The sequence below is a fragment of the Erithacus rubecula genome (assembly GCF_903797595.1).
Source record: "Erithacus rubecula genome assembly, chromosome: 16".
Classification (NCBI taxonomy): domain Eukaryota; kingdom Metazoa; phylum Chordata; class Aves; order Passeriformes; family Muscicapidae; genus Erithacus; species Erithacus rubecula.
The window spans coordinates 4,248,926-4,264,476 of NC_136668.1; the positions used below are offsets into that span (position 1 = coordinate 4,248,926).

The following is a 15,551-nucleotide window of genomic DNA, read 5'->3' on the forward strand; positions in this document are numbered from 1 at the left end:
TACAGCCAAGAACTTGTCAGCACAGAATGGTTTATCTTTTCCCTCTGAATGATCCAATGGCTCAGTTTAAGAATTGGTGATGTGGAGGATCAGGACAACTTGTGTGCTTTGGGGTACCCTGGGGTGAGAATCATTAGAAGCAATTAGTAAGAATGAGAACTGCTCTTCTGGAAAGGGAGGCAGAACAGCAGATAAACAGGAGACAGGTGAGGGGCACAGAAATTAAAACAGATTACATGAATGAATTAATTTCTTGAGAGAAATGACACTTTCAGAAAGTTATTTTTGTATTGCTCAATATGTGGAAAATGGCAGGACTATTATTTTTGAATTTGCATTTCCCTCCCCCAGAATTTACCATTATCATATTTACCAGCCTTTTCATTGATAACAAGCAGAGACTAGAAGAAGACACAAGAACAGATACTTCTCATTTATATGTAGAATGTTTCTGTCTTTCTCCTTTTAAGACTGGTCCCAGCAGAAGTCAGTAAAAGGGCCTGAAGTTCAGGTAGCAAAAAAGCAGAGGTGTTTGGGCTGCTGAGCTGGCATACTGCAGGGCAGCAGAGAAAAGGATCCCTTTCACTGGAAGCAGTAGTAGTAGCAAAGTCATATTTAATGCTATAGGTAGCATATGTAGGTATTTATGCTGTTCTCACACTTGCACAGCAGGGTTAGGAATGTTTCTACTTTAACTGTGGAATGACTTCATAAGTACACTTATGCAATTGCACAAAAAATGAGATAAACATTTCACCATTTTCTTGTAATCCCTCTGCTTCACAGATTCATACCAAAATGTGCTGAGCACTGTGGGCTGCTGCTGTAGGAAAATGGACAGAGGGTTTTATTCCTGTACTCCTCATGAGGTATGGTGTAGGTCAGTACAGAGAGCCCTGTGACATTGGCTGAAATTTCCAGCTCTCACTGAGTAAGAAACTGCTTTACTGGCTCTCTGTGGTATTAAATCATGTTGCTTCTTTGGGAACAAAGACAAACATGAGGGGTTTTATTCATCTCACATCCCTCTCTCCCACAAATAACTCCTGCCTACCAATTTATTTATAGTGTAATGTGCACTCTGGAAAAAAAAAACAAAAAACAAACAATAGACCATAAGAGCATATGCAAGAAATTCTAATATTTTGGTGTATTATGTAAGAGATGTCCTGAGTTCTGCACTGCAAGGTAGTTTCATTTCACTGTAAAGGCCTTTGTTTTAGCAGTACACTTGTATTTGAGCAAAGCACTTGAGGAAGAGCATCCTACCCAAGGATCAGCTGCTCCTTGTCAAGTCTGTCTTTATTGGGCAAGATCTCTGTTCATAACTCTGGTTCTCTCTCCCATTTATTTGTTTCTAGTGTATCTCAAACAATTGTTTGTGGCATTTTAAATTTATTTGTTATTTTAAAGTTCTTATCAGTTTGACCTGTCCTACTTCTAGCGTTTCAGCTACATACAGACTCATCCTGTGTGGTTTTCTTTTTGGAGAGGTAAATGTGGGAGGCTGCCTGTATGTGGGCTGTGTAGGAATTTGGCTTACTCCTGTTCAGTCAGCATCATAAAGGGCCCTAAGCCTGAGAAAGTCCCTACATCAAATTAAGCCTATGACAGGATACAGATATAGTCCAAACAGATCAAAGATTTGCTTCTGACCTTCCTTGCCCAAGGCAAGCTCTCACCACACAAATAAATCCTAGATGAAAGAATTTATTCAGCTCTTTAAATCAGGTCTCTCTAAATCCATAGTTCCCAACCTAAATATTACAGCCTTTCTATCTTATTGCAGGAGACAAAACTTGTGTTGCAGCAGTGCTATAGACAATGCAGGCAGGTCACTTTTTGTGTGGCAAAGGGAGCTGGTCCCAGAGGGGCTGGCAATCAACAAATGGGCCCTGGTGGCCTTTGGGTTGAGTTCAGAGTGTTTGTTTGTGGCATAGATCAGAGGGATTGGTTGATGGCCTTAATAAACAAACAGTGACCCATGAGTCAATGTGAAGAACTATCCTCATCCTATATGATTTCTATAGCACTTTTTAAAATTGTCAGAACATGAAATCATCACTATCTCTGTACTTTATTCCCAATATAGTCTGGCCATAACATAATGGCAAAACAGCCTTTACTAACCAGCTTGCTGACATGGTTAAGCTTTGTCATCACCGTATTGAGTTTTGTTTCTGTGTATTTAAATCACAGTGTAATCAACACAGTGAGTGCATTCTCCTCTGCAGCCAGTGAGGTTACCAAGAATAGCTCCCAATACATCTTGGAGGACAGCAGGGCTTCTCATGGGGAGCAGTCCATCCTCTGTCATAGAAGCCTTCCAAGTTAAGACCTTGGCTTAGGTGTTATTCTGCTGAAAGAACTTTGATCCCAAGGCACAGTCAAAGTCTAAGTCCAGTTTCTGCAATAATCCCTTGTATCCCTTTATCATTGTCATTCTTTTCCTTTCCTTAGGCAGAAGTCTCTCCCTCCAGCTGCTTCTGCCCCCAGTTTTGTGTGTGATTTTTCTCCAAATTTTTAAGTTTTCTTTAGGCCTGGAACAGGAAAAGCTAAAATGTAATGAGACAAACTATTATATTTTAATTAGAGACAGGAAAAAGGGAGAGATTTTATTATTTTTACATTAAAATTGAAATGCTTTGGAAGTTGGGTTAATTTCTATCAAAGTGCATAAGGAAAAGGTGTTAGCCACTGTATTTTTTTCTGCCCTAGGATTTCAGTATCTTGTCAGGGACTCCAATCAGGACAAGGATTTGTTTTCAAAAGACTGTGTTTCAGGGCATCTGGAGCAAAATCCTACACAATTCATTGCTGAAACATTTTATTGGCATTTTACTCTATTTCAGTCTGAAAAATAATTCTGTTGACAAAAAGTGTAGTGGAACTAAAATGCAGTTTTTCAAACAGCTGAGGCATTTTTAATGGTGGTTATACTAGGAAAATAAGAATATTGTCTCTTAGTTTACCATTGCAAAAAAGTGAAAGAATATTCATTTAAATTTAAAAAAATTAAAAAAAAAACCAAAAAAACCCAAACAAGCTGAGTCCTTCAGGATATTATCTGAATTTGGATATTTTTTTTCCCATATCAAGCACATTTTCAGGACTTGGAAACCACAGTTAAGAGTTTAGGTTTGGAGAAAATGTAAAAAAAAAAATTTTTTTTTCCTTTTAGATGGCTACTGTGGTGTTTTATAGCTGCTTTACCAAACAGTTATCAGCTGCAGCTGAGCAGTACAATTTGTATCTACTTAAAAGTGTAGGGTGGGAATGTGCAGTAGCTGGAGAATCTTCAGCTTTATTTAATCACTTCACTTTGCATTTGAAAAGTAATTCATCATGGAAAGTCAGTGGGGTATAGAGAGCACTAATTGCAGCAAAATATCAAGGACAGTTTTCCTCTGTCTTAATTAAACATTAATGAGTAAAGTTATTTGCAAATGCATGCTGCAGGGATGGACTTGTCTATCTAAGTTTTGTAAATACTGACACTGGGTGTCAAAATAAAACACCTTAATTGATTTATACAGAAATAGTTTAAAAGAGTGCACCTGGAGTGACATTTCTCTAGCTTTTTATAGAGTAGTTTCCTGATGAATTATTTATAAAGAAACTTGGCCTGACCTATCTTAATTACGCAAGTGATTGTTTCCAAACTAATCAATTTTGTAAGCAAAGTGAATTCTCTCCACTGTCAGTCCTTACTACATCAAGAAGGAAATGGAATAAGAAATGCACCTTTTGACAACAATTCCTACACTATTTATCAGTGCACTGCCAATAGCACCTTTAAAGTTACTGGGGAGATCAACAAAAGACTATTTCTCATCTCAATTTATCTGTGTATTAATGAGAAAGTCAGAAAGTAATAAGAAAGACTGTGAAAAATCCAGTATCAGTACTTAATTTTTAGTGCCAAGCCATAGGTCAAATCAAGTAAATAGAGACAGCATAGAAAGAAGATGCCAGATTGTTTGAAAATGGGTCTTTGAAAATGCTCTGTAGCAAATATTCAGAAACATTTTACTAAGACAAGCAGTAGTTCAAATCAAATAAAAATATTTATCTCCCTTTCTGTAAGAGAATATTGTAGTTCTTTTTCTGAATATATTCTATTTATGTAATTTTTCTATATATTTATTATGGTCAGTTCTTAAAACTAAAACAAAGAATCAATGACACCTAAAGCTTGTGAGTTAGCAGAGTGAAGGTGTAGAGTGACAACTGCTGTGCAGCTGGAGGGCAGCACCTGTCAGAGGGTGAAAATGTGAGCAGTCTTACTGAATAGCTGTAATAGAATGGTGAATGGAAGAATTACAGAAATACTTATTCTCAACTTGTAAAAAATCATGTATTTGGTGAGAAAACATGGACAGAGACATAAGGGATTCATGTAAGAGAAAAGAAAGGAAATTTAAGTTCTCTGTAAGTAAAGCTTTACACTCTACGGAGCTTTCCATTAATTTTTTGTAAAAGTTAATTTCATTCCTGCATCAGACTTATCTTCTTAATAAATAATGCTGAAGTGGATATTACTTAAATTATTTTCATGTGTGTCCTACAATTACCACATTCAACACATGTAGTTTAATTTCTAAACATGCCAAGTATACTGTGAAATCTTCCTCAGCTTTGGAGAGGAAAAAACATCTTTATGATTGACAAACTGTTTAACAAAACAATTCTCAGAGCAATTTTCAGTGATTCACTGTCATATCAGAAAAATGTATCAGGTGCAGTTCTAAAAGAGAGAGATGGCACAACTGAACATTTCCATGAGACACAGACAATAGAATTAAGAGTGACTATATTTCATTTACATGTGACAGATGTAGGCTGATTGGCTACATGATTAGGTTGCAGAGTGACTTTGAGATGCTTGGAAACAGTTTCTCCAAATTATTCCAAATTCATAAATTTCAATACTGCGAATTTGCAATTATTTGTATTTCCTTTTTTTTTGGAAATATCTATGATTTCAAAATGTGAATCATCTCACTATTTAGTTTGTAGCAAATTAGTGAGCAGGAGAAATATCTGGAGAATTAGCCTGACCAAGGAGATCTGTAGGTCTCAGATCATAAGTTTCTCATCTCAAGCTATCCTACCATTAGGAAAACCTCAATGCATGTTATACTTTTATGTTTTGGGCAATGTTAAGGTGCCTTTATCCTGTTGCATGCACTTGGATCAAAATGACCGACTCTAATATTAATGTCACAGGCATTGAAGGTTTCTGGACCTTTTCATTTATTTATTTGTTGGTTTTATTTTTGTTTCCAGTGATAAGATTAAAGCTCTCTTGCCTTTTTATCATTGCTATAACTCTTGCCACACTCTCACAAGAAACCCAGGATGATACTGTCTTCCGTGTCATGCTAAATTTTTCTTCTTTAATTAAAAAAGAAAAATTACTCAAACCTTTTAATTGGCTATTTCTGTAGTCAAGACCATCTTATTTTTCTGTGGGGCCTGGATTGCAAAACAACAGTCTCACAGTTTGTTTTAGCACGGCCTAGGGAGTTGTTAAAAATGTTACACAGAAAAAAACCTGGAATAATCAGATGGTCAAGGTATGTTCGAATAAGTTTGTGCAGTGTGCACTCAAGCAAACCAAACCATTGCTCATGGGCAGCATGGCAGTTTTTATTTTGCTGTTTTGCTCATGGCACTACTTGCTTCATGTCTGACTTGATTATTACAAAATAAGGGGCCTTTGTGTAATTATATGAGAAACATCATTGCCTGTGGCTGCCATAGGTGTGGACAGATATTTACCACTCAGCTCTAGTAAACACACCTCATCAGCCTCACTTTTCCATGGGCTGCAGCCACTTGCCATGTTTATTTAGAATGAGCAAGCAGAAGAGAGGCTGACTTGTCCTTTTGCCTGCAGCTGCAGCCCTACCGTTGTAAAAAAACATTTATATGCTCTCATGTTACAAAAATATCTCTGCAGTTGCAGAAGGCTCTGCTTGTGCTGGGGTGGGAAGGGGAAAAGACAATTATTGCAAGGATTTTGTTACACTTGGAGCACTCAGGACAAGACTGTGGAAAGGTGGTGAGGGAATAATTTTCTTGCCTTTACATGAAAACATTTTAAGAGCCATTCTGAAATGGAGAACCACAAATGATATTTGTTGGTCTTACTGGTGCTATGAAATACATTCCTCTGTTTTTCCCCTGCCTCTTGTGCTGCTAATGAGTAACTCGGAGTGCACCCTGGTTTTGTCACTGCTGGTTTGCACACACCTGCTCTGCCATTCCCTGTCAGGGGGCTGTGACCTTCACTGCCTCATGGGTGGTGGTGCAGATGGATAGTAGTGATCACAGGATCTTCTGGTTCAGCAAGTCTTGGCACTGGCAGTAACTCTGAGAGCTGCAGTGTCAGTGCTGTAGCTGGGAAATCACATGTGCTTAATCAGCACGTGTCAGTGCCATACATTTTCTGTGCCACTACCAGCAAACATGCAGTGATTTTATGAAACAGAATAATGTGACAAAATGGAGGCTACAGTGGAAAATGAATAGGCAGATTGCCTCCATGTTCAACCAATGGAGCTGAAATCTGAGCTCATCATCAGAATTGTCCAGGAAGGAAGTAGAAAAGGAGGGTCAAAGTCCTAGTGTGCTGCCATCCCCTTCCCTGCTCCCTGTCCCAGCTCACACTGACCCATAATTTACAGCTATGAATTGCCCAGACTGTGGTTTAGAGTGTCTCTGCATATGCACCAGAGCTTTCATTTACCAATTTTACACACATTTACATCCAGCCTTTAATTTAGTCAGGTTTGGGTTGAAAATCTTGCTGTATAATTGTGGTTTGAAACTTCTACTATATTTTTTTCATAGTTTTTTAAGGCTGTAACAGCTCAAGACTGTTTGATTTTCCAGTTTTTCAGCTTTGCAGTGTGTTTCCTAGGTTTTTTTGCCAAGTGGACAGATATTAATAGGTATAAGTGAAATGAGAGATAACCTTCCAATTTTTTAGGAATCTCCATGTTAATTAAAATCTTCAGCTTCTTCGTATTGTAAAACCTACAAAGATTCTAACTGACAACATTTCTGCTTACTAGTACCACAGCATTTCTAATTGATAGTAGGTATGGTTGAATACTAGAACAGGTGTTAATTACATAATGATTAATGCTTATGACCATTTATGCTGGATGTTTAAACATTTAAATCAAGATATAATTGGCAGCAAAAAAAAAAAAAAAATCAGTTTTTTAAAACAATTGAAGCGGTTCTAATTTTTCATTTCCTCATGTATTATGCAAATAATAGCCCATGGTGACATTTGCCCTTCAGCTGAAAGGTTCATAGATACTACACCATCTCTCTGATAAGCATGTCATTCAAGATGCTGTCTCTATCAATATTGGTAGAATAATAAGTGGGTTAGAGAGAAATGGGATTAAGGATGAGATTTGTCAGAATTAATCCAGCACTCTGCCCTTTGCCATGCAAGAAATGAACTTTGGAATTTGTTTACTCCTCATTATTCTTTGCATTTTAGTTCTACTTAGCACTTAGCTATGCAGTTCAAGTTTTGCAGGTGAACAAAGTCATCTTTGAACTAAGGAAGTTGACTCAAGGAGTAGCCATTTGATAGACAGGAGAATCTGAATATCTTATAGCTGTGTAGGGGGTTTTTGCATAACATAGCTACCATTTAGATGAGGTATATGGAAAGCAGCAATTCTGTGCTGAAGCTCTTTAAGTACTATGGTGCAAGTCCATAAAGGGAATTGTTTGGGATTTTTTTAATAATACATTTTTTTTGTGTAATTATGGCCATCACTTGGGCACTTTATATTCTCATCTCTGTCCATAATTCCTGTAGATATATTAATATATTCAGAATAAAGATTTCATCAGAAATAGCCAATGCGTTGTACAGACATGTCTCTGTTGTGAAATGAATGAAACTCAGTTTAGAGATTCCCTGAGCTAACAGTAACTTGGACCTGGCAGTCCTCACTGCTGGCTCCATCTTGCACAGTACAGCATCACCAACTCAGAATTCTCAAGGTGTTTCAACTCAATGCATTGTGTGAAAGAACAGGACATAAATAAGCTGTTGTTTAATGATCAGAGGCCTTTGCTGCTTCTCATTTTGCATGCAGACTTTCCAAGCCCTGATTCATCCCTCCCCAAGATAAATGCACATTGTTATATTTCAGAGAGTCATCCTTACAGAATTTTCATTACTTTTGCATTCTACTTATTTAATGTTTCCCTATTTATACTGGGTGGCCTTAAAGAAATTACCTGCAGCTCTACCACTTTGTCTTAAGTATGCCTCCTGCCTCTCCATTCCCTAATTATACAGAGAAAGCAAAAGGAGCATTTAAAGATCATCCAAATTTTGAAAATAAGATCATCACTAACAGGTGTTTTACTTCTGGTACATTGGAAAATTCCCCAGCAGGAAGAAAGTTTGTGTATATGAAAGCAGTGATTCCTCACTAATCTCAAAGTATGGAATAAGCTCTTCAGAAAGCTAAATTAAATTGCTGCTTACTGTTGTCTCCTTCAATTATGACTTGGGTTTTCCTTTTTTCTAATGTTAATGTATAATTGTATGAATATCTTAAAATGACACAAAAAATAGGACATTCTGTCATTGACTCAAAAGTTCCTAGGTTTTTTCTAATAATCAGATGGTGGGGCTTTTACACCAACATGAATAGAAAAATCATGCCCTTAGAACACATTTTAGGAGAGTTAAAATGGTGAAGTATGACTGTAATGACTTAAAAAATTCCATGAAACCATTTGTAAGGTTGTGAATCACAGAGCACCATTTAAATTCAATATTTGGCCTGTTTCTGGTGCCTATGTGTTTCATCCTGTCCGTGGATAATGGTCAGTATAATTGGCACAAGGAGCTATAAACCACGGGCTGTTCTGTTGTTTCTCAGCTCACAGGCTGGAGGTGCATTTGTGCATTTGCACAAATTCAAAGTTAACCATAGCTACAAATAGTTTCCTGTATGGGTTATGGGCTATGGCTCCAGGAAAGTAATTTTTTCAGAAATAGCTTTTATGCCTATTTGGTTTTGGGCCCCAAGCTGTAGCTCCTGAGCAAGGGCCAGAGGGGCAGAGTATTTGTACTGCTTGTTGAAGCATCTGGAGTGTGCTTTTCACCTCTGCTGACAGTGCAGCAAAAGGACCCTGCACTTCAATTTGCAAATTGTCAGGCTGTAGCTACAGTGCTGTCTTTAAAACCAAAGCATATTCAGACACCAGTGGGCTGTAAACAAAGTTTAAGAATTACGTATAATGCATCTAGAAGGCAATTTTTAATACTTGTTTTGAAGCACAGTGTAACAAAGTAATTTATGCTAAGTAGGTTTTTGTTTAATATGTGTTAACTATATGTTATATTACACGTAAAAATATTGTAAATGTGTAAAAAATAGTGACACAAAAATCTCTGGAAATTATTTAGATCAATTCACCTGCATATTTTTTTTTCCCCATGGAAATGTTTGAGTGCTCTTTCTATGGCAGTGAAGCAAAAGAGTCACAGGGCAGATAGTAAATGTAAACATAATTGCCTACATTAGAGCAGTTGTATTAGCTGGCAGAAAAGAAACATTATAGTGGTACCTTGACTGCAGAGCAAGGGGAGAAGGAAGGTGCCTGTAAATTGGAAATTGGTCTGAAAGAACAAAGGAGGACACTGGCAATAATGCAAAGCCTTGAAACATACACAGTTTAAAAGGACTTGGACATCTGAATTTAAAATCAAACCACAAAACCTCTTATTAACAGACAAGCCAAAGTAAATGAACATTTGTGCATGAAGAGTGATTCCCTTGTCTCCCTTAATGCTTTATTATCATTCTACACATTCTACTCTTCAAGCATCACAGGGGGACCCAGGATATGACAAATTTGGGAATCTGCAATGAGTAGTATTATTTTTGAGTATCAGCATGGCAGATGCTATTCCTATCAATATTCACATTACTTCCCATCTGTAAGACAAGTATGAATAATGGTGTCAGCAGCTTCAACTTATATGTAATTTTAACGTTTTCTGTACCAGTATTTATTTCAGTTAAAAATGTAAGTTTTTATTTTAAATTTGTTCTCCAAATAATGGACTCCTAAGGTAATAAACTAAAAAAGACAATGTACATTTTATCATCTGTCTGTTGTTCACCTTTCAAAGTGGTGTATGCATTATCTGTCAAGTTAAACAAAGTCTTCAAAGCAGAAATCTACAATTTAATAGAATTCAAGGAAACTATGATTGTGCCTTGTCAGTACTCCAGACTTTATTTGTTGATATTATTTTTTTTTCATTTCCTGTTAAATTCCAGGTTTAGTTAATTTTCTTGGCAGAAAAATTGTGTAGTAGTTGTGTAGTGTTACCAAACCTAAGGTTAAAAATCCATGAGAATGAGCTGCCTCTCATAAACAACCCCTCCTGAAAGGCAGGATGTCTTTATGCCAGACTGTCCAATTTATTGTCCTTTCTCACTGCTCCCTGGGGAGAATTCTTGTAAGCATTCACCTCTGATGTGCCTGATGGTCCAGTGAGAGCTGGGGGATAAGGAGCAGGAACACAGAGCTGGGAAATTACCCTTCCTTTACTCTCAGTATTTAAAAATGGAGGTGTGTTTCTGTTGTTTCTGTGTTAGCCAGGCATAGTGCTTGCTGCAAGCACCTCTTACCCCTAGACACTCACCTTGGTTGTGCCCCAGATGGGCTCAGTGATTTTTGCCACTCTCACTTTATGTGTGTGGAAGGCTGTTCTGCTCCTCCTGCTCCTCTTCTGTTTCCCTAATTGCATTATCTAAACTTTGAGGGCTTAAATCAGCAATATCTTACTAAAGAGACTGAGAACATAATGTGTTAAATGAGGTCCCTCTGCTATTTGAAAAACTCATGCTGATCACCAAAGAAATTTGAGCTTCTTGAATGAGTAAATGATAAATTAATGTCTAGAACATGCCTTTTTAACTTTCTGTTTTATAGGCTTCATATAGTGTCTAATCTCCCCAAAATTTAGAGAATGTAATCCTACAGATAAATTGTAATGGATGCTAGTAAGCTTATGTGAAAATTTTGAATTAGAATCCTTGTGTTTCTCATGTTAGAGTAATTCTTGAAATTAAGATTACAAAGCTGCTTTTTAATTTGCCTAATGTCCCAATTCACATTTCTTTTTCTTGCAGTCAATTTGAGCAGTTTCTATTATCTTCCAGTTTCAAATGAATCAATCAGCATCTGACACAGCCTTGTGGGTCCTCAGCCATGTTTGCCCAAGGCAATGGAACTGAAATCAAAAGCTACCTCTATGAGTAGGGGGTTATAACTCAACACAGCAAAATAATGTTCTACTCTGTTGAATACAATAAAATACACCATGCATAAATTAGACTAGCTCTATTTTCTGCTGGTTGTGAATTGGGATTTTTAAGCTTATGCAAGGGTTTAATCTATCTAGTCCTTTAGGATCTGATTTTTGAAGATGCCTTTCATTCTGGTCTGAAGGGATGTTTGTCCCTTTCAGTTTTATAGCCTGAAGTTTATACTCTTAATTGAAATTTAATAGATTCTCTCAGGTTATGATAATTCCTTATTACCGTTTCTGTGCAGTAGCTTTGTTCATTTCTGAGGCCAAAAGCAAAGTAAAAATTGTCTTTCATTCTATTTCTTCCTTTTGGAGGTGAGCATTGTATGCCATCTAAGAACATTTTAGAAAATGCTAATGGTTTTTCAGGTGCCTTGTGTCCATAATGCATTTTGTATTCATTTACATTTAAAATAATCAGTGACAACAACCTCTCACCACTGTATCTTGCTTGGTACCCGATTTGCCCTTGATTAAAACAAGTACTGAAAGAATTACTGTTTTGACCTAATTAAATAGAGGAAGGCAAAGGGGCTCTTCAGTGACAGGACTCTGGGGAATTACTGTCCAAGTTTTGAAGCTATTAAGAAAAGCTAAAATGTTGAGAGCTTGCATAGTTGACTGAAGGACAGGTTAATTTGCTAGAACAAGAATGGCAGGGGAAGTAGAATCTCACCATCATGGAAGGGTTTGGGTTGTAAAGGACCTTAAAGACCACCAAGCTCCATCATTCCTGCCATGGGCATGGAGGCCACTTACTAGATCAGGGTGCCTGGCCTTGAACACTTCTAGGGATGGGACAGCCACAGCTTCTCTGAATTAGCAATTTAAACTTGGGATTTTGTTTGGTGCTGGTGGCTCTGGGTGAAGCTGCAGTGGGAGTTTCAGATTTAGCTCTGGGTGGGAAAAGCCCCAGACAAGAGACTGTGACCTGTTGACCTTTGCATAATAAAGAGCTCAGACCTGTGTCCCGTGCAGGTGAGGGACACCTGGAGCCATGGGAGGATACAGGGACCCCCAGATTGTGCCATGCTTACACTGGGAGGGTGGGAAAGCCCAGGGGTTCCCTTGTTCTGGGTCCCTCCTCAGGGGCACCAGCCTGAGCTGTTATTTTGTTGTTGCACCATGATTAAATTATTTCAAGGCTCTGAGACTATTCTGGGAAAGCTGAGGCTGAGCCAGTAAGGAAACATGGTCTGTGTGGGTTGGGGTGTGAGCAGAGCATCCATGGCCTCACTGGGGCTGCCCTGTGAAGGGCCCTCCAGCCCAGCTCAGGTGTGGGTGTGATGGCAACAGTGGCTCCTGGAGGGTCAGACAGGAAACTTCCCATAGCATCTAAGGCAGCAAGCCTTGCATGGCTCATTAAATCGGTCCTGTGATGTTGGAGGGAGCAGGGGGACCAAGGGCCCTGCACAAAAGTGCAGCAATGTGCACTGGCCAGCAGAGCCAGTCTGAATTCTGTTAAACACAGCCCTGAGGTATAAAAATGTTCTGTGTCAGGATGTCATAGGCAGCAACAGGCAAGCCCAGCAGCAAATTTCTTGGTCAAACTCCAAATTAAGGGTACCAAAGAGGGAAATGCTGACAATGAGATTGTGGGAATTTTTCTATCCTTTTCAAGAACTTAGATTTGCAAATTCTTACTGGCATTTGAACCACAGTCTTATTCATATGTGTGGGAGTACCTATGGCATAGTTAAAATACCAGTGTTGTGTTTACAAGGCTATTACCAATCCTATACCAGTAGTGGGAGTAGTAGAAAATCTGAATTAATTTAGGTTGAAACAAGGTGTGTAAAGAATAAAAGGTCTTTATGCATATGAAAGCTTAAGTTCATCTCAATTAACTTAAAAAGACCCCTAAGAGTCACAGAAGGATGCAGTTGTTCCTTGGTGTCTAGATAGAATACTTCTTGTGTTTAATATTATCTCTTTATAAGAGCTATAGTGCTAAGAAATTAATAGTAAGAACACATACTATGCTTACAGCATAATGATTTAACAAGGCTTCCCTTTTACTGTGGCTACTTGACAGACAAGAAAAGCTGGTGGCTTATACCTGAGGGAACCAATGTTTTCTTCATTTCAAACGTTTAATTCAAGACTTAAAGAGTAATACTGGAAGATAGGCATGCTAACTTGACTTTTTTGTAGACTGGCTGTATACTTTCGTGAATAAACTGAAAAGAAATCTTCAGATTTAATTTGCATTTTAAATTCAGAAATACTTCAAAGCATGCAGAGTAATGGGATTCATTTGATAACATTAAATGAATTAATTTATTATTTTCCTGAATATTTGCAAATGTGAGGAGTAGAACCATTCTGTGGGAAAAACCCTGCAGTGCAGTAATGGCAGCAATGATGTTTCTAAGTCCTGTGTTTCATTTCTTTTGAGTCTGTACTGGAAAGAGCAAAGCGTCATCTGGGCCAGTAATGGAAGCTGTAAGACATCCTAGTTAGAGTATTTTTGAATCAGTTCTGTGGTCAGAGATCTGCGTGTCTGGTTTGAGGCTTTGTTCTCTTGTGGTGCTCTGGCTGGTGAAGAGCCTTGTCCTGTGTGAGCTGCCAGCCAGGGCCCTGCTGGGCTGGGGCTCTTGTCAGGCTCAAGCTCATCTCAGCCCACAGGTCTCAGTCACCTCTTCCCTTCTCCCCATCCCACCAGGGAGGAGTGAGGGAGTGGCTGATGGGGTTAAGCCATGACACCACCTGAAATTCATGTCAGGGGCAAATGGAAAGGTTCTATCCTCTGCTCCTGATCATGTCCTTCAGAGATTAACCATGTCAATTAATGCTCTTTCATTAATATTTAGGTGCTGTATGTTGTTCAGGTCCAATTGCAATTACAGTAGTTAAACATTCTCTGTAAGAAACAGGAGGAGAGGGGGGTAGGGGGGTGTGAGGTAAGGGAGATGAGCTGTGAGCAAGAAGTATTTTAGAGACACTGTCAAACTTTGCACAGAGAGTATGTCCAGGATGCTGCTTCTTGTCATAAATCAGAAATTGTCCAATGACCATCATAGATTAAGATCACTTAATAGTGGGTAAATATTTAAGAGACTGCTTTAGCTATTTTGTGCACTCACCAAGGAAATCAATCTTATGAATGGGAGGGAGATTCAGCTGTCATTCTTGGTTGTATGTTTACTAAGAAGATATATTTTATTTTTATCAATTATTTTTCCAGTCAACCAGAATTTTGTGTTTTAAGTGTTTTATAACTTGGAAAAATACATGCATATTAAAATTTCATCATAGAGAATTGGTTGTCTAGGCTTGTATTTTTACAATAAACTGAAATTAGAGGCTAATTGGTAAAAACATACCAGACAGCATAACTGCAAAATTTATAAATGGCAAAACTGACAATGGTTCACCAAGTCCTGCATTTCTTGTCCCCTCTTTGGAGGACAGCTGGAACCTGCTCTGTGCTCTGTTGTGTTTCAGAGAGAATGGTGAGACAGTCTCTCCTTGTGCACACTGCTGGCACCCTGCCCAACTGGAATAAAGATGCTGGGGAAGCACAGCACTAAAATCCATAGAAATATATTTCTGGAAGCAGTGCTGTAGTACTTGGTCGAGCATGGGCTACACAATCCTGCCCACTTACCTGACCTGCTGTGGAAGGGACAAAACATGACCACTGGAAACGTGCCAGAAAAAGAAAACTGATGGCATGAACTGCTGGAAAGTTCAGCACAAATTTTTTCTTTTGCCAAAGCTGTAAATAGTCAAAATCATATTAAGAAACAGTGGCTATTAGAAGGTACATCAACTCCTCTTTCAGCTGAGTGGTGGCTCAGGCAGCAACTTGGTCTCTTTTAGTCCTCTTATCTCTCAAAGCTTGCTGTTCTTCGGGTTTGGGTTTGTTTATCTTTTAAATTTAAAAATACGTTGGATCTATGTAAACACTGAGATACAAGGTAGTTGACAAATAAAAACCTGATAATTAGACCCAAAAGCAAGAAAAGTGTCTTCCAAGAATCAGAAAGTACTCTACTGTAGCTAAACTTTTCACTTCTATGTGAAAAGGGCCACAGGGAAGGAACTGCTTCCTGCATTTAACTTTTAGAGAATATTTGCTTATACCATTTCCCTCTGTACATTAACACAACCCCTGCCAGCCAGCCTCTTCCTTTTTTTTCCTTTACAATTAACAGGAGGGGGTATG

The 15,551-nt window shown here is 38.3% G+C and overlaps 1 long non-coding RNA gene across 1 annotated transcript in view; it reads left to right on the top strand.

The window, feature by feature from the left end:
- The first annotated feature begins 782 nt into the window (after nt 1–782).
- LOC306808912 overlaps nt 783–15,551 on the top strand; it is a 46,600-nt gene continuing 31,831 nt past the window's right edge. The window contains exon 1 of the long non-coding RNA XR_013776121.1: nt 783–869. This is a non-coding gene — a long non-coding RNA (uncharacterized lncRNA). The remainder of the gene's footprint in view (nt 870–15,551) is intronic.